Source organism: Haliotis cracherodii, unplaced genomic scaffold, assembly GCF_022045235.1.
Source record: "Haliotis cracherodii isolate W230 unplaced genomic scaffold, xgHalCrac1.p SCAF_2, whole genome shotgun sequence".
Lineage (NCBI taxonomy): Eukaryota > Metazoa > Mollusca > Gastropoda > Lepetellida > Haliotidae > Haliotis > Haliotis cracherodii.
Genome location: NW_027266275.1, coordinates 20,664,507 through 20,685,074, shown reverse-complemented (window position 1 = coordinate 20,685,074; position 20,568 = coordinate 20,664,507). Strand labels below are relative to the sequence as shown.

At 41.4% G+C, this 20,568-nt stretch overlaps 1 protein-coding gene across 1 annotated transcript in view; it reads right to left on the bottom strand.

Annotated features, from left to right (window-relative positions):
* The window catches only part of LOC139467402 (extracellular serine/threonine protein CG31145-like), a 91,988-nt gene extending 72,879 nt beyond the window's left edge, over positions 1-19,109 (bottom strand). The window contains exon 1 of the mRNA XM_071248954.1: positions 18,611-19,109. The gene's annotated coding sequence lies outside the window, so the exon portion shown is untranslated. The remainder of the gene's footprint in view (positions 1-18,610) is intronic.
* Positions 19,110-20,568: the final 1,459 nt, after the last annotated feature.

Sequence of the window (20,568 nt, the reverse complement as noted above, 5' to 3'; positions counted from 1 at the left end):
TCTGTAAGTGTGTGAATGTATGTGCGTCAATCTGTGTGTAAGTGTGTGTGTATATCTGTGTGAGACTTTCTCTGTGTCTGTGAATGTATGTGCGTTAATCTGTGTGTGTGTGTGTAAGTATGAGTGTTTATGTGTGTCTGTGGTTGTATGTTTGTCTGTCTGTCTGTGGGCTTTTTATGTGTATGTGAGTGTGTGTGAGTTAGTATTTATATGTGCCAGTGTGTATGTAAGTGCATGTGTGTCTTTATGTGAATGTATGTGTGTCTGCATGTGAATGCGTGTCTGTGTGTGTGTGTGTGGGGGGGGGGGGGGGGGGGGGGGGGGGGGGGGGGGGTGGGGGGGTGTATGTGAGTGTGTGAATGTATGTGTGTCGGTCTGTGCGTGAGAGAGTGTGGGTGTTCATGTGTGTGTGTGTACTGTGTGTGTTATATTAATGAGTGCTTCACATTTCTCCACGTTCTGATCCGTATCCTCCTTTGTATCTACGCGTCAAGGGTCTGATGAATATAATTTGACTCTGATATAGACATAATGGATAACCCCAATGGTAAACCAATCTAATAGAACAAAATAAAACTGGTTTAATCCGACCAGGATTACCAAGTGTTATTTTTAATTCAACATGTGTCAAATTACACTCACTGATTGACACCAGTAAAATAACGATAATTCTGGAATGCCCTTCGGGAGAGTTGTAAGCCGTGAAATGAAATTTTGCTTTAATTTTCTTTCAGTTTGAATCTAAAAAAATATTTCAATTAGTTCCCGAGAGGCAGTGCCATCATGATCACATTGATTGAAAAAATAGCTTTTGCTCACGTAGCCAAATTTTCCTTAGCCCAACAAGACTATTTTTGGGGTGTTGTATTTCATTCGCGTTACTCGTACCGTATTAACAGTAAAACCCAGTTTGTAGTCCCCACACGATATAGGAGAATATATGCATTCGTTTAATCAAAATACCACGCCAGCCAATATTCCACAGTCTTAAAACCGGCAATATGACTAAGTGACATTGTAGAGTGAATGAGTATGGTTTTACGCCACTTAAAGCAATATTCCAACAATATCACGACGGGGGACACCAGAAATGGGCTTTACACATTGTACTCATGTGGGGAAAGCGAACCCGGATCTTCGGCGTGACAAGCGAACGCTTTAACCACTAGGCTACCCAAGTGACATTTTCAACAGCTTGCCCATCACATGTTTGATAAAAAAAAAAAAACATATGTGCAGAAACATGGCACTGAAAGAAAATAGACGTTGAAATCCAGTCAACTCAGTCTTCATGAAATTAGCATTAGAAAAAAAATCAGATCAGACAAAATTATAATAAATGTTTCATAGACTTTACGAAAATGTTACTTGTAACATCATAAAAAAGCCAGGAAAACAGTTCTAAGGTTATTGAGTGGAGTTTCGTCTCAACAGTTATACAAAAGATTATGTTTAGTGAAGCCCTGTTTAGTCGGAAGTTTAAAATGTGTCGTTTTTTTATGGCCCGACATGATCTTGCGGCCTAAAACAACAAACAAACACATAAACATGATGACGCTGGAACGCTATGTAGGCGTCGAACACTACTCATTCGCATCTCGTTTTAATAGAAGTCATCCAGAGTACACTTCCTTTCCCAACCATGTTGGTTGTCAGTTTCTCAAAGCTGAATTTACAAAACAGAGTGCTGTCCCATAATATTGGTAACGGCAAAAACTGCGGTAAAGATTATCAGAAAAAGGAATTTCCATAATAATTGAAGAACGTGTATCTGTAGGCTGTGAGGTCTGTGCGCGGTGTCAGATGGGTGTAGATGGGCCCCGATACCGGCCTAGCGGTCAATACAATAGCTAGGTGCGTTCACTTAACCCCGCTATCTCTCCTAAAACTAATGGAAGGAAATACGACCCGAGTTTAGAGCAAATGGCCCCTGGAAGATGCATTTGTTGTTTAAACACGATGTTTGCAATTACATGATGGTGTCAGAGTGACTGACAGGTGATAACGAGGCGGGCTGGGTGACGGATGATTGCGGAGTGGGGGGTGGGAAATATATTTGGGGGAGAGGGGAAGCTGATGGTTGGGGGCAAGGTCGAGTATAAAGAAATACTGAGGTGAATAGATAAATGGTGAGAAAGAAGGGTGCGATTTTTTTGGTGGGTTATTATTTTTTTCATTTATATTTTAATATGTATATTATTCTATACTTGTCGTCTTTTATAAAAAAAAGACATTACCATTATATGTTATTCCAGACTCTAATCAGTCACCTTGTAAATCAGCTGTTTTCCACATGTTTCCTGACAGCGTGAGGGTTGCACCGCCTGGGGTGACACTCTGTCTTTTTGTATCAGGGATCCTGAACATAAATATATAATTGAAAAAAACAGTTTCTATTATTATTTATTTTTCTACCATTATTTTGTAGTCATTGATTTATTGATTCATTCGGGGGGGTTTCTGATTTCGTGGTTGTTTTTATAAACTAAAAAAATGGGAGGGGGAAGCTGGCGAGGTTGTTTTAGGTTTTGTTTTCGGGATTGGGATGGGGTAGGGTTGGGGATGAGAGTCACAAAGATGAAGTAGACAGATAAGTGAAGAATGTCAGATATAACTCGAGTATGACGGGTCAGGTGCGTGGGAAGAGTGATACATTAACGGCGAATGTGCGGATTGACGTCACGTAATGACGTAATCGTCGCGGAGATTATAGGTAGAGATGCTAACGCAAGCATGCGTGAATTTAATAGCAGTGACGCAGTAGACATAACGCCATTCAGCAGTATGTCAGTCTCGTCCCAGCAGTGAGTGGAATGCCCTGGAGAGGATTGGACAACGCAAGTAGGGGTTTCTCGAGGTGAAAACATCCTGCTGTTACATTTACCCTTCACAATTAGAACGACAGGACAACGTATGTAGGGCGTGCCGCAAACCATCCGCATCTATTGCTCTTACATTTACCTCCCCCTGACACCATCACGACGATGGGTTATTGCATCTAACGCCGGTATGGACCATTCCGTGAGCCATCAATCACCAACAGCCACATTCTTGTGTATACTAAGACTTTCACACTTAAATGCGCATCACATTTCATAATTAAAAGCAGAAGACATTTCGGTGGAATTATGCTGGTTTTACGACGTCACCTGCGCTCCCGGGACGATAAATGTCTCAAGTTATGCGCTACGACCGAGACTTGGCACATTTTGCCTCGAGGCTCTTTCCGAGGAGTAATTTGTTAAACAAATAAACACAACAAACAAACCTAGTGTTTTCTTTTCATCTACAAGCTTAAAAACCACAAACAACGTATTTCAGATAAAGAGCCTCCTAAGCGTTGGACACCCACGGCTGTTTTTCTAAGAAAGTACTCGTTCCTTAATTGGGAGATTTTTCTCATCGTTGGAAAATCAAAAACACACATCTCTGTCTTTTGTCCTGTTTTCTTTCGTTTTGTTAATTTTGAAAATGATTTGTAGATTCGATTGTGTTAAAATAATATCTACGCCCTGTTTAATCACAAAGAAAATGGGGGTGGGGGTGAGTAGGTCTACCCCCTGAAGATTTTAATTGATAGAACGCTCTAGGGATGTAATTTCTCCCCATCCTCGATTATCCAGTGTATTTTATCTCCATTTTATCATGATAAATACCCTGGACCCATTCGATATTGTTTTTCGTTTTGAGCCGATCTGAATGGCAAGGCGCCATCCAATTAAATAACTCTAATGAACGTGAGATATTCTGTGCAACGTTACTGACGAGAAATAAAAATAGTGACACTTGTCCGAAAAGGGTTCAGGGTGTTCATCATAAAGAATGGAGATATAAGATTCTGGGTAATCGAGGATGATTTCTCCCAAATGATTCCTTTCTGAAATCAGTTGAAAATGTTATGGACTAAGAGGTGAAACATTTTATTTCTAGGGAGGGGAGAGGGTGGAGGGAGGTGAAAAAAATACAGCTCATAATTTTGTGTAAATAAAAAACTCAGCCTCCATCTACTTGAAAAAAAACCTGTTCATCTTCAAAACAAAGTCTCGACCGCAATATGGTCATCCTCATCAACATGGAGTATTTCGTGAGCAAAGCCACAATCTTTGACATCGAGACATGGGCATGACACACTGTGCCTGTAACACTTATCTATTAATAATCGTTTCAAATCTTCCATTTCAACATGACATATGATGCAAGGCTATGTTGATGCATCTTTGGAAAAGGTTTTTGATTCCACTTGTCCCGCTGTGATATGACTGAAACAGTTGTTGACTCGGATGTGAAATTCCCATTAAGCATTATTTACCCTTACTTGGAAAAAAACACAGCATAAACATACTTGTATTGTCAAAAGACATGAAACATATGTCAACATCACTACAAGTTATGCCATGAATGAGAGCAAAAAGGAATGTTGTGTCCACAGTTTGGAGGATGGGGTCAGTTGTTCAGTATCTATCAGCCATCAAGACTGAAATCAGAACATGAAACTCCTTTATTCCTTCAAAATGTACAAGTCAGTTTTGTGTGCTGACCAGGGGAATCAATGCACGCCCCGACTCGAACATGAGAAGAAGAAGTAATACGTCTGACCACAAGAAATGGGATTCAATAACTGATCCTTGTTATAAGGGCGACCTGGTCGTGCTCTAATTTGACGGTCAAGGTGATACCACAAGAGTTCTATAGGTGATAAGTCTAGTGATTGAGCTGATCAAGGCAATACGTTGTATGGGGCCTTGTGTTGTCTTGTTGAAAAGGGATCTGTCCTGTTCTGTTGCAAGAACGATAGTACAACAGGAGAGAGAAAGGGAGAGAGAGAGAGATTGGCAAATGTAATGCTAATGATGGACTAATGATGCCACATTGACTTGGCTACAGATGCCACCTTGACAGGGCTAATGATGCCACATTGACTTGGCTACAGATGCCACCTTGACAGGGCTAATGATGCCACATTGGCTTGGCTACAGATGCCACCTTGACAGGGCTAATGATGCCACATTGACAGGGCTACAGATGCCACCTTGACAGGGCTAATGATGCCACATTGACAGGGCTACAGATGCCACCTTGACAGGGCTAATGATGCCACATTGACAGGGCTACAGATGCCACCTTGACAGGGCTAATGATGCCACATTGACAGGGCTACAGATGCCACAATGACAGGGCTAATGATGCCGCATTGGCAGGAATACAGATGCTGCCACTTCCAAACGGTTCTGAATGCAACGATGTTCTCCTTGTCAGAGGTTGACACAAGTTTTTTCATCTGCCAGGAAATGTTTGAATCTGCTCTCCTCCTCTGAACATGACCCTTTGCCAGTTTCTATTCTACCATCGTTGCAGTGTCAGCGTCACGTCTGGTTACCTTTCTTCGTCAGTTTTCATCAAAGTTATGTTATTTATGTCCATCATCCACAATCTTAGTAATTGAAGGGGCGGTCGGGTAGCCCAGTGGTTAAAGCGTTTGCTCGTCACACCGAAGACCCGGTTCGATTCCCGACATGGGTACAATTTGTGAAGCCCATTTCTTGTGTCCCCCGCTGTGATATTACTGGAATATTGCTAAAGCGGAAGTAAAAACCATACTCACTCATTCTTAGTAATTGAAAAATACATTCCCCGAGCAGTGTAAAATATCAAGAAGACCAGTTTTCTGCCAATCTGAAGGAAAATGCACTCTGGGCTTTTGCTACACATGGTGTTGTTAAAAATGATACTGCTATTTTCGCTGTACTGTTTTAGTGAACATTGAGAAAATGTTTACATTTCCTCCATATGTGAATATGAAATGTGAAAAATAAAAACCCCAAAGCTATTCCATGAAGAAAACATTTTTCCACCTATGAAGAAAAAACATGACTCTACCCAAACATCTCCACCAGCGCCCCCCCCCCCCCCCCCCCCCCCCCCCCTTAATATCAAATGGTACGCCCCTAAGTATACAGAAAAGAGTGTGATGCAGTATCATTTAGACAACTTTGATACCCCGTTTGAAATACATCTCCACTGCATAACCATGTCTTGTTTGTCAAACATGGTTGAATACCTTCTTTTGGAAAATAACAAACGGGCCCAGAGAATTTCTTCATTCTCAGAAAGAAAGATTAAATCTAGACTTTGCCAAAGTTTTGTAGTAAAGCTTGGGGCTTTCAGATATTTTTGTTTTATAAAGTCTTTATGAGAGACTAGATCTTCATGTTCTCTCGTCACAAGATTTAACAGCAGAATCTAATGGTAAAATGGTGACTTCAGCCAGATCTGCCACGTGGTCGTTGTAATAATGAAGTATCTGAACCTATCAAATGCATTAGGAAAACCTCTACATGGAATCTTGTTTCGATAAATCGTCGTCGTGAACAACGTATCCAATCTCATCGTCCCGTTATTTCGTAAATCTATACTAAAACCTACACGTTATGCCAATTTCAGATAGGCATCTATCATGGAATCCAGCAATAATTTCCTATCCACTTCACCCAAACCTTCAATGACAACCGGTTTTTTTTCCATGTCATCCAACCACATTAAAAAACCGGTTTAAAAAACCAGAATAGGAATAGAGATACCTTACACCCACCTGAACAGTTCTCAGAAACCAGACACATAAACCGGAATCCGTTCTATTTGAACGAAAAGTGTCTTTTTCATTAGGGGATAATACAGGTCTCTCCCAGTCTCTGTTGCAATAATGACTTAATGGCACACCGTTCCATCAACGTCCGGACCACCTAACCATATGTCACTCTGAGACATTTACCAGACATTTAATACAGCTAAATACGGATCGTTCGAAATTATCTTTCAATGTTGAGGTGAGTGCAAGAGTTGCAGGTGATCCTTCGCTCGTTTGAATGGCAGGTGGCACCGTGCAATCGAAGACTCAATCAAACCTAGGGGAAAGGGCGAAACATTACAGCGACATGTGCTTGGATCAGTGATAGATACGGCGGAGTAGCGCACGTAGTGACGACAGGCAACGCTAGAAACCTTGGAGATTTCATACTCACCCCCATGCTATGCTATAAAGTGTATCATATAATACCATGTATGGTTGCAAATCAGCTCTTTCAACTGTTTGTTTGTAGCTTGTTTCTCGCGGTGGTGAGTGCCACGAAGTTATTACTGACCCATTAGTGTCCAGTATCATGTTTTAGTTTGTAGAAATCATATGTGATGTGTTCACTGGGGAGGAATGTGAAGATAAATAAAACATTCATCCTTTCAACATCATCTGGCGTCTGGAGAGGTAGCCTAGTTGTAAAGGTACATCCTCGTCACATCGAAAGTCCGGGTTCAATTCCAGACATTCTATTGTTGAAATTTTCCTTAAAAGGAACACTAGGCTGTTGCTCACCAGGATAGACTGGCTTATTCGTGGTTTATTTGAAACTTGACATCAGCCGGAAGTGAGTCATAGTAACCTGACTGGTTTCCCGTGTTGACCGGTGCGCACCCTGGATGCTATAACCATGATACAACATAGCCACTCCGGGTGATGTTTGTTTTCACGTAATGCCGGGGCGTGCTTGATCAAAGAATTGGTGCAAAGTATTGAGGCATCGCCGTAAAAGCCCCAACCTAGTGCGACTTTAAACAGTCAAAAACTTCACCCATTGAGGTATTCGAGCTCTTTTCTGTTCAACGTCGACTTGGAATAGAGCTACAGAGTATATACCTTATGCCAGCCTTGAAATGTGTCGAAATTCCATTAACCTCGACATGATCACTCACTCACTCACTCACTCACTGTCGGAGTAGATTAACATGAAGCTAAACAGCCTGGCAAAAAAACACACCAAAAAACACACCCATGTCTGATGGTGCCTAAAATTGAAACAAACAAGAAATGTTTTTTTTACTTGTGATGTATTTGCTGCGGGTATGAGAGACGATATTGCATGCATCATATTTAATGAGTATCTCCCATAGACGACTGTTTTCAGCCGAGTAACGTCTGTAATTTGGGGTCAAATCAAATTTTCAAGTTACGGTTAACCCTTTCTTTTGGCCGGCAGTTCATGCACCCCATGTATTGAACACATGACAATAGTTTGGATGTCAGTACGTCTTACCGACCTAACCCGTGAAAATCCGGGGTAGAATGGGTCTTCACCAACCCACGCTTGTCGTAACAGTCGACTAACGGGATCGGGTGGTCAGGCTCGCTGACTTGGTTGATGCATATCATCGTATCCCAATTGTGTGGATCGATGCTCATGGTGGCAATCACTGATGAGCGATCACGTTAACCACTAGACGAACCACCGCTCGACTATAAACTCTATAGTGAAAACTTAGTGTTCCATTCATATAACTTCCAACTTTCATTGTCATTTGCTCTCTGTTGAATATGTAGAGGGGAATGTCCGAGTAACTCTCCATTCCTTAAAAATAATGGAGCAGAGGCCCCGCAAGAAGCGTGTTCAATCTTTCATGTCAAGGTATTTGTGGGGGTGGCCTGACAGGTTATCGATAAAAATAAATTGTCCCGGAAATTTGAAATATCATTTGGACGGTCCCTTAGAAGTGACCTTATCAACAGAGAATTATATAGCGTGAAAACCGTTTCTGACCCTTCGATTGCATAACCAGTTTGGCGTTACGAATAAGCATACAGACTCACTCACTCACTCACTCGACCATCGGATCAATCGCTGACCTACAGATCCGTACCCCGTCCCAACCAGACGACCCCACTGCACCCCTCCCCCTCTCCCCTCTTTCCGGCTGCTCTGCCCCTCGTCATCATAACAGAGTACTTAAAGCCTATGACATCACACATCTGTTCACCACCTTGTAAATCCGACCATATACTGAATAGGATTAAATGAAGGCTATGCCTATTTACATCCGTGGAACTTTCGACTTTCACAAACAGACTGAATACCCATAAAGGAAATGCGTTATCCCTCTGAGAAATTCTCTTGAAAAGTTATACAGGAATAAAGCGGGTATTTTAATACCTGTCTAATGCAAGTTAAAAACACTCGCTTAACAAGGCGTCAAATTTAAGCCGTCTTCACAAGCCGCTGTCAAATTCTTCCCCGCCTTTTTACCATTTTATCTCCGCCTTTTTTCGTGTAAGAATTGCAAAACTGTAGTTCAAAAACATACAGCAAATGCCATGGGGTTGACGATGATGTAGGCGAGGATGTAGGGCAACCCGGGATAGAGAAAGAAAATCAAGCATTGCTGCCAAGACCGTTTAGATATATTTCCTTCACACACGTGAGAGCAATGCTGTAAATGAAGGTCTTCGAGCAGACATACTACTCAAAAGAAGTTAAAGAGCATCAGAGTCTTTCATGTGGTTATAAATTAATCATCCATGCCATAGGCAGCTTAAATATAGCCATAAGAAAGAGACCCGTGAGGATCCGGGGTAGGATAGGTTTTCAGCAACCCATATTTGCCGTAAAAGGCGACTATGCTTGTCGTGAGAGGCGACTAACAGGATCGGGTGGTCAGGCTCGCTGACTTGCTTGAAAGTTGATACATGTCATCGTATCCCAATTGCGTGGATCGATGCTCATGATGTCAATCACTGGATTGTCTGGTCCAGACTCGATTATTTACAGACTGCCATCATGTTGCCGGAATACTACTGAGTGCGGCGTTAAACAACAAACAAACAAAACAAACATATGAAAGAATCGGGTGTTCTTACTGTCTTCTTTGTAGTATAATATATGAGTAGTACATATGCACAATCTTGGTTTCGTGTTACGATATATTTCTTTATCGGGAAATAATGACAGTGATATCATTTCAAATCGAATACTCATTTCTCGATTGTTGGTTGGTTGGTTGTTTTGTTGTTTAACGCCGCACTCGTATTCCAGCTATATGACGGCGATCTGTAAATAATCGAGATTGGACCAGACAATACAGTGATTGACATCATGAGCATCGATCCACACTTATGGAATACGATGACATGCATCAACCAAATCAGCGAGCCTGACCACCCGATCCCGTTAGTCGCCTCTTACGACAAGCATAGTCGCCTTTTACCTCAAGCATGGGTTGCTGAAGACCTATTCTACCCCAGCTCTTCGCGGGTCACTCGATAGTACGCCTATCTCGAAGCAACATGTGGACCCAATTCTGGTTCATCAATTTTGCCTAATCTGGTATTCCGGGACAGAGGTTTCCCGTACCCCGTGCTCGTACGACTCGAATATGACGGGATCGATGCTACATGGACGGGTGACTACATGGCATGACCAACCATCAGTGACCTGGTCCACTGTCTAACACCTGACTATAATGGGGATCAGTGGTCATAACGGCTTGTGTGTATCAATAATACATGGACGGGTGACCACAAGGTAGGACCGACAATCAGTGACCGGTCGACTGCGCAAGACCGACTAGCAGCTATTAGCGGATCGACTGCGTGTTAATTCCGAATGACATCTCTGTAGCTACGGTCTCGATCCTGTGAATCTGCATACCGCGTCTTGTGTCGGTGATTACGTCTGCGTATGAGTTACGAATGTGCTTGAACGCGTATACGTTTAACAAAACAACCATTCGTTGGGGCACATATTGCTTCAATATGTGAATAAACCATGTTCATCACCATATAACATCATTCCCTTCCAGGCAATGTAGGGTTACGCGCCTGCTCATTATGAAGTGAAGACGGCGTAATATTGATAGGCCAATAAAAGTTGTACGAAAATGCATTTTTATTAGAAGTTATGAAACTCAACTGTCGTTTCCAAGCCATTACACCCAGTGAGAGTAATAAACACCAAGTTTCAATTCACACACTCGCGAAATTATGAGGATATTTCCTAGTTTCTGCAATATTCAGGTAACAGACATGACGTCTACCAAACTACCAAACGTATCTTTGAAAGTAGCCCGTGTGTGGGCCTGTGCGTATCTCGGCCATAAAGCATTCCGCGAAAACAAATAGGTCCATTTGTGGCTGCTTGAATGAGATGCTTGCAGCAGATGTGTTAAGATGAACAGCAATAACTAATCTCACCAGAGAGCATACACAGTATGGAAGAATCAGTAAAAACATTACCTTAATTCAACAGAGCCTCGCTTTGATTGACCTCATCGTTTTCCCACACTGCGTCAGGGTACAAACATGGTTTCTGGCGGTGCGTCGAAACATGTTTGGTTTTTTTCAAAGCAGATACTGCATGGCTTGAGAATGGGTAGTTCTCGCTTCGTATCCTGCTGTTTGTGTGATTGACAAACGGGAGAAAAATGCAAAGCGTTAAAATTCCTGTTGAAGGTTTTCTCAGGTTAAGGGAGTCACGTGACCATGTACCCGTCATGTACTGATCACTCAAACGGCAGATTGGGTTACAGCAACCGGTCGCAGGGGGTTAACCCTTTACCCCAGTCAGGTGATATTGTTCACAATACTGCCCGTTACCTGTCGGACAGGGGTCGGTAATATAACGGGAAGCAATAACCGGACGTTGCCGCGTAAGATGCTTCATTCACAGCCTATACCTAACGCACAGGCGTTGATGAACGAGATACATGCGCAGAGGTGCAGAGGTTTCGCCGAGCTGCCAGCGCATATATTGATATTTCGTGGACTCATTTGTCGTCCACTTTGATAAATGAATATGAGGGTGGCCTTTGACATGCATGCATCGAAGACTGGTCACGTGACCCCTCAGTTACCGTGGGTAAATTAGGAATAACATTGACATGGCTGTGAAGATTGTTGGATGGGCGACGCCAGATGTGTTGGTCATTGACGAGATGTCAGCCAGCATGAAGAATGGCGGGTTTTCGAAAGAGTGATCACTTAGGAAAGTGGGGATTTTATCTCTTTTATAAAGATTCCATCATTATCACAGCCGTGGCCACCAAATATGGGCTTCTTGCAATGTACCCGTAGGGATCGAACATGGTCGTCGGCGACGTTTTAAACGCTTCAATTGATGGGACGACGTTAACAAATAATTAACTTATTCTATGTGGTATGGATGTTTCAGAACATCCTGTATCCAGCCAACAATGGGTGTTTGTCAAATAATTTTGAAGATATTTTTTTTCCCATCATTTTCTGGTACATATATTTTCTTTTCTAAAGCAAATCTCCACTAAATGGAATTTATATCAAGTTGCTACATATAAATAACCTGCCGGGCAAAAGAAAGTATAAACTAGAAAATCTGATTTGACCAAAACATTGCAAACGTTATCAACACGTTACTATAGGCTGAAAACAGTTGTCGAAACACGGCAATATCAAGGTCCAAAATATAACTGTATCCTGTATCAAATACATCACCATGGAATAATCGTTTCTGTGTGTCGCCATCAAACATGGGTGTATACTTTCTCTTGCCCGGTAGTCCATGATAAACAAACCGTTTATATATACACTTAACATCAACATCATAGTAGTCCACGTGATCATTCTCTTTGCAATCTGTTTCGACAAGCCCTTCAGACCCAGTTAACGGATGCAGCAATATATTAAGAGGAAGCAAATTGATATATTGATATTAACATTGCAATCAGTCATAGACATGCGTTATTTAGTAGTGTACTGGAGGACGACAATCGATTTAAAGGTTGGTTAGCTAAATACTAAAAGTCGGATTTAAATCGTTCATTAGAGGTTAGGAGTCGGTGGGATAGCCTAATGGTTAAAATGCTCGTCATGCTGAAGTCGCTGGTTCGAATCCCAGGTACAATGGGCATAGTGTGTAAAACCCATCGCTTGTGTTCCCCGTCGGAAATTACTCTTATATTACTTAAAGCGGCGTAAAGTCATACTCACTCACCGTACTGGTTGACGAACAGATCGTAAACAAGACACCGCTGTTACGAAAAATGTTTTTTGAATTACTACTTCTTTCTAAAACCGCTTAGTGTCCATGCCTGGTCGTAAAGAGTCTATATTTCATGCCCATGAGTTCAGTGGGGTATCGGTTAATAAATGTATATCAGCTCACTGCACTGAAGTCCCAAGTCAATTAGATCCTACTAAAATCTTTATGGCGTCTGGATTATTCATCACGGGCAGCAGATGAAACCGACGTTCGGAACAGTTTGGTACTAAATATCTAACTTTAGACCTTCTTATCTGTCCACTATAATTATGAAAATTTGCTTATATGCTGAAACTGTTACTAGGTGTTCCAGATCATTACACGGAATAATTAGAAAAGCCTGATTTAAGGGGATAAGTGTATTATAAATATTGTTCAGCGTTGTCAGCATTGCTTTTAGGTGACGGTGATTTATAACGGCGTTCGGCTCGTCTCAATCCCATACGTCCCATCTGTCACCTCGGCAAGTGTGGAATAGCTTTTGTGCACGTGACTGTCACCTGACACAACACAAGCTGGAGACAGTCGTGACCCTTTACAAATGTCAGTGACTGTTTTCTTCAAACCACTGTGTATTGTTTACTTTATATCTGTTACAAAGCATATATAACCTCTTTTCAAAACCGGACTGCCTCCTAGAGCGTCCACCCGGAGAAAGAAAGGTCCGGGGTTCGATCCCCGGCCGCGTACTACTAAAAAACGTTAAAAGATGGTACTTGTTGTGACCCTGCCTGGTTCTTGGCATAAAGGGGCTATAATAAGGACTGGCAGGCTCGGAGTCAGTATACTTTGTCTGAGTGGGGTTATCATGTTAAACTGCGGCATGGTATCTCAGTGGGCTGGCACTATAAATCGGCATCGGTCCAGATTAGTACAAGCAGCCACACACACAATTCGATGAATTGCATGCACGTCGCTATATACATGTAAGTGCAATAATCTTGGACGTTAACTCCCATTTCACCTCACCTCACCTCACCTCACCGCGTGTTATACGAACTTGATACCACGATATTTTGAGTTTCATGGATTTCCATGGAAATCAAGCAATGACACTAATTCATTGCTGCCGTAGGTGGGATATCCCGAGTTGAGCAGAGTGGGTGTTTTTTCATGCCTAGGTCAGGAATGCTGTAACTAAACTACTCAACTTTTGATAGAGACAATAAGATATGACATCTATGTAAATATTCTCTTGACAGATAATGATAATCAGTTTTGTGTACTATGGAAAGATAAAAAAAAATATCCCTATCAAAAGTTGTATATATCACGGCGGCCTGTAAATAATTGCGTCTGGATCTGTCAAACCAGTGGTTGATACCCGGGTACAACTCACAATAAGCCAGGTCATACGTTGTAACCCAGATCCTCATTGTAGTCGACTGTTTCGATAAACACGGGATACTGGAGGTCTCTTCTGCTCTGGGATCCCCGCGGACGGGCCGACACCGAAGTGGCCGCCTGCAGACAACCGTTGATATATTTGAGGTCAGTTAATGACAACGCAGACATGAACCTACACGCAAACCAGTCGACCTAAGGGACGTATTTCTTGTAGGGTAATGGAAACCATCGAGCAATACTCATAGGCTAGAAGACTTGGAAGAAACACGTGACCTATATAAACGTCACAGTGGAATTCCCTTTGTGCAATGTAATAACATGCATCTGTAAATATCATTTACCACATTGAAAATATCAAAAGTAATCTAAAACATTTGTCTTCGATTAGTATGCCTAAATATTACAGTACCTAAATTTAAATTATTAATAGTCTGCATACAAAGAATTAAAGTTCAACTTTTTGTCAATTGCATAGAACCGAAAGCGTCTGTTTCCAAAATAGATATTTGTGAAAATGTGTTTCTTTTTCCTGGCATACGGATTCCGAGTACATAGGTCTAGAAAATAGGTCTTTAGCCACCTTTGCTTGTCGTAAGGGGCGACTATTATTTACAGACAACCATCATATTGCTGGAATATGGCCGAATGTGGCTTAAACCAACCAAACAAATGGTATCTTCGGTGTCTCCCGAATGCATGTAAACTTCCGGAAACATTTAATATTTAAGCCTTATTTTCTTATGACACTTTGTCATGGATTTTTGGTTTGCCCACCGCTCGTTTCAGACACTGTTAGATTTATTAAATATATTCATACATAATCTGTTTATCCACAGATGGTTTTGAGGCATAACGGATACTAGACGGGAATCTTTCTCGGCATGATCGTGCAATCAGAGCAAGATGTTAATACATGTATTATCTAAACGTAGCACTGTTCCAAAACCCCGCAAAAGCTCCCGGACCCAATCACTCAATATTCTTTATGGTAATCCAAGATGTATTACTGTAACTGATCATGTTTCTAAATCACCAGCCTCGGTACATCAAAGGCAGTATGAGATATGGATTTGTTGATACTTATGCGAAATGGAAAATCTGTAAGTATAGATATAGGCAAGGCGATTACAGATGAGTTCTATTTTGCTTCCTCTGTGTAGTGATACCTAGTTGCATTCATAAAATAACGGGATCTCTCAGACAGTTGTTGGATTTAGGAGCGTGAGACGATCCAAATTGGTCTTCACGGGAAAGAGGACATTGAAAAATACTGACAACATTTTGATAATGTTGGATCTTCTTGAAGACGTTATCGAAGCCGATGCACAAAATTATTGTTATATATCATCATGTGTAATATCAGTGATATACTCCATGACATATAAAATAGATACATCTCCAGTGAGGTACAACCACGTGGGAGACTTCCGGGTTACAATAGACCCCCAGCAACGTATGCTGGTTAACAGACAACCACGTGATCTGGTGGTCAGGCTCAGTGACTTGGTTGTTGCGTGTCTGGTCCAGACTCGATTATTAAAGGGCCGCCGTCATATACCTGGGATATTACTGGTATGGTGTTTAACAAACAAAACTAATAACCATTCAGTAAACTGCGGATATAACGACGTAAGTTTCAGGATAATATCGTAACATTTCGAACCAAATTCACAACGAACGACTCGGATGTGCCCCTACTTTTAAAAAGTGAGCGAATATGGTCTTACGCCCCGATTATCAATATTTAAGCAATATCGCAGCAGGGGACACAGAAATGGGCTTCACACATCGTACCCATGTGGGATATCGAACGTGGACCTTTGGTGTATTGAACAAACGCTTTACCTACCGCCGGTACAGTAAAGGTGACGTGTGGTGAAATAGGGGTTAACGTCGCGTCAAAGATTATCATTCCCCGCCCAACAAAGTTGGCGGGGAATATAGAAACGGGCTCCGTCTGTCCGTCCGTCCGTCCGTCCGTCCGTCACGTTTCGTTTCCGGAGCGTAACTCAGAAACCGTTCAATATTTGTTCATGAAACTTTGCAGGTCTGTCAAGTACATGCTGAACTGGTGCCTTTTGCCATTTAGAAATTTTATAATTTTTTATTTTTTATGTTTCCATGGCAACAAGATGGACTAAGGTTCCAAACTCTTCTTTTTTTTTACAATTTCCAGGACAAGTTCCACCTCGGTAAAAAAAGGTTAGGGTTTGTTTAGATTTAATTATGTCATAAATTCTGCAACAGGGGCGGGGGATATAGCCACGTAAGTGGCAAACTCTTGTTGCACTTGTATTGCGACGTGTGCATGTGTGGTTGCTTGTACTAGTCCGGACTAATGTCGATTTTATAGTGCTAGCCCACTGCTGCAGTTTAACAAGAATACACACTCAGATACAGTATACAGACTACGAGCCGACCAATCCTTGTTTAAGCCCATTAATGCCGAACGCTAGGAACGGTAACAACAAGTACCATCTGTTAACATCGTTTGGCATGACGCGGCTGGGATAGAACCACAGACCATAGACCACTAGATGTAACAAGGGGTAATAAGAATAAGAGTGTGTACATCATCATCACTGTTTATAGATGGACCATGGACGTATGTTTTGTATGGGCCGTGCTACATGTACATGGACCTGTCTTTGCACGATAGGGGCGGTCGGGTAGCCTAGTGCCAAAATTAACATCAGAGGAGTAGTTTGTTATAACTCAATTTACAGAATAAATTTAAAAATATAGTTTTCTGTCCAAAATATCTTTTCGCAGTGTAGAAATGACTTTATGTCTTTGCATTCTCATTTAAGGACGGGGCGGTCGGGAAGCCTAGTGGTTAAAGAGTTCGCTCGTCAGGCCGAAGACCCGGGTTCGATTCCCGACATGGGTACAATGTGTGAAACCCATTTCTGTAGTCCCCCGTCGTGATATTGCTGGAATATTGCTAAAAGCGGCGTAAAACCATATTCACTCATCCCTTTGCACGATAGTGTTCGTAAACTACAGGTCAGAGCATCCTCTCACTATTTCAGTTTAACTACACCTTCATATTGTATTATTTAGATTTTGTAATCAGCGTTAAATAACGGTATCTGGAACAACCCACAATAATGAATATGGTTTTATGCCGCTTTTAGCAATATTACAGCAATATCACGGCAGGGGACATCAGAAATGGGCTTCACGCGCTGTACACATTTGGTGAATCGAACCCGGGTCTTCGGCGTGTCGAGCGAACGCTTTAACCACTAGGCTACCCCACCGCCCCCTTGAAATGTATAACACCCCGAATCAACTGTGTAAAATTCGGATACTTATTCAACCTTAAATAAGTAAATTACATTTTACGTTCTACAGCTTTAACTAAAGGTTTACTAAAGGTTATACATAAAATACGACCTTATTATTCCGAGGGAAATTGATGTCCATCATTATATTCTCAGATGCAAAAAATAACAACATAATAATCAATTTCTGTTGTAACAATAGCCATTAGTCGTCGAACTGTTGCCCAATATTACAAAATATAACAAAAATGACTTTTAGGGCGAATTATTCCAAACATCGACTGTTCCTTAGATTGTATTCATCGATAACCTAACGCCAGGGTCAAAGTCAACAGTCTTTGAAGGTCATGTGAGAGGTGTCTGTTGTCATTAAACAGAGTTGTATTTAGGCCTAGGCAACAACGGGAGTTCTCTCGAACTATGTGAACCCCTCACGCTAGTTAATTAAATTCACTACCATGTTTGGACAGTATCGCTACAAATAGACCACGTGAAATCGACTCCCCTTTGTATACCTTGATTTAAGTCCTTTTAAAACGTGTTTAAAGAACCTTGAGAAAGTACATCTTTTTTTCGTGTTTTTTATCTTGAGAACTATTTACCTGAAGGGTAAAGTTAGAAACGATTTTGACATGTCGATTAAACAGTCCAGGATAAGAAAAAGTCACAATACATAAACATAATAACAGGAATGGCTCGTGTTGATAAACTTTTTCGTTGGCTCAAAATCGGTAGGGAAAAGAATTTATCGATTGGTAAGATTCGAGGTTTGTTCAAAACTGAACACACGTCTTGATAGAACGTCGCCCTTAGACCAGTCGTGATGTTCTTGATTTATTTACACAATAAATAAATGTATACAACATGTCTATCGTAATATTTCTCAGATGTCAACAATTCCATACTTTAAAACTTCTAATTGTAAATTACACCAAAAGTCGACCTAAACGGTTCTGTATATTTAACAACCGCATAGTGTCTGCAATTTTGAAGCACGTGCGACATGGGGAAATGTTATTACTTTAGTTTTATGAGCGAATGCACCAGATATACCAAGGCTGCTACCCCGAGGAGAGTCGACGTAAGCAGACACGAGGGCTGTTATGTCAATGACGCTGAAGGAATAAAAACAACTTATTTTACCTTCACTATGGTTGTTCCGTAGTCGACCACCTCCACTGTCACGCGTTGTTACCGTGCAGTTACGTCGTAGATGAGTGCGTTGCTCTGGATATATCAAAGACAAATGTCACTTCACATTTCCCGATACATTAACCCACATCGTTTTGCCACAATGGATTTTCAAAATGTAGGATGATTTTAATGAAAATACCGCCTTCAAACATTGATAGTACGCATTGTCCTAAATACATCGATTTGACATTTTTTTTGCTTCAGCCTCAATCAATGTCCTCGTTATCCATGATTTCCAGAATCGGATACAATTTTGTTGGATATCAACGCCATGATTTGAGTCGTTAAGACTGCACTATTATCAAGTAGAGTTGCCTTGCAGCGCACGTTTTTCTGAGAGCTCCTTCGGGTGACACACCTTGGTTTAACTGCTCAAGAACTAATTATCTGCTAAGCTCACGTCCCAAGCCGATGCTGAAAACGTCCCTCGCAACAAGAGCGCAGCGTTCCTCATCGTAACCACTATATTGTGACGGGCAATGTTTGCCGATAGAGCATATAGACTCGGAGTGAAGCCTTGATTCTGCTACGACGGCAGCTACAGGCTACGCGGCATTGTTGATACGACATCGACCGCATATGAAGCCAGCATTCTGAATTCAGTTTTACCTGAGCGTTTTGTTGGGACAGGAAAACACCTTGATGTGGCCGCTGATTGGCACAGACAACTCTCTGCATCTCGTGTTTGCACTGTACAAGCAAACACGACGGGTCTCTTAAATCACTAATAATATAGCTTACATGAAAGTGATTGAGGGTTTGTATTAACGGTTTGAAAGAAGCGGAAACATGCTGGTCTTATTGATCATCTGTCACTATTTCATCATACGACAAATATAACTCTCGTTTCTCGATGGTTCTCGGCGGATATTAATCGTTATACATCATGGGTCGTAATGTACGTGGATCTTGTCCAGTGGTGTTTTTTTTTTCAAAGAACATTTAAAATATTTCTCGTTTAGAGAACAGATGTTAATAAGGTTGGGTTTTTTTAGAATAGTGATCTCCGTATTCGGAAAAAGGGTTGTATAACTTGGTCTGACAGAATAACAAGAATATTTAGGGTTTGTTGTTCAACGCCGCACTCAGCAATATTCAAGCTACATGGCGAGAGTCTGTATACTAAATAGCAGAGCTTGGACCCCAAAACACAGTCATCGGTAATCGACCAGGCCACTGAGCTTGACCACCCGATTCATTTGGTCGCCTCTTACAACCAGCATAGGTTGCTGGGGATCTGGGCCTAGATTTTCGAAACGATCTTAGCCCTAAGATTATCGTAAAGTTTTCGTAAGGAAATCGTAGGCTATCGTAGCATATTTTCGAAACTATCGTAGCCCTAAGATATCTTAACCCTCATGGTGCCTGGACGTCAGTCAGACTTCAAACCGCTCAGTGCCGCACTGTGCTGACGTCGCGGTTACAAAAACGTATACATTGTATCAAAAGTGTTGCAACGTCTTTATTTCTTCACACAGTGTAACCAAATTGTATAACATGCAACTCGAATTGATTGTCTTTCCACCAGTATCTAAAGTCACCAAATCCAAAAGATCTATGCACTGCCCAGCCATCGATAAAAGTGCTGGTATTATAAGTTTCCTACTTATCCACATTAATCGTAATATGGACGCACCCGAATATGGCAAGCAAAGTCAAGTAAGCGCCCTTGTTTGAAATCTAAATGACCAATAATTCATATCATTGGCAAGTACATGTCCTAACAGTGATAGACATATGATATTTATGTTGAAGTACACATTCACTGAGAATTTTCCGTGAGTTATATTTACCGATAAAAAATCCCGATGAAATTGTGCGTGTTTTTGACGTCAAAACAAAATTGACGGAAGTGGTCGTAATTAATTCATACGCAGACTGTTTCAAAGATTATGTCACAAAACGAA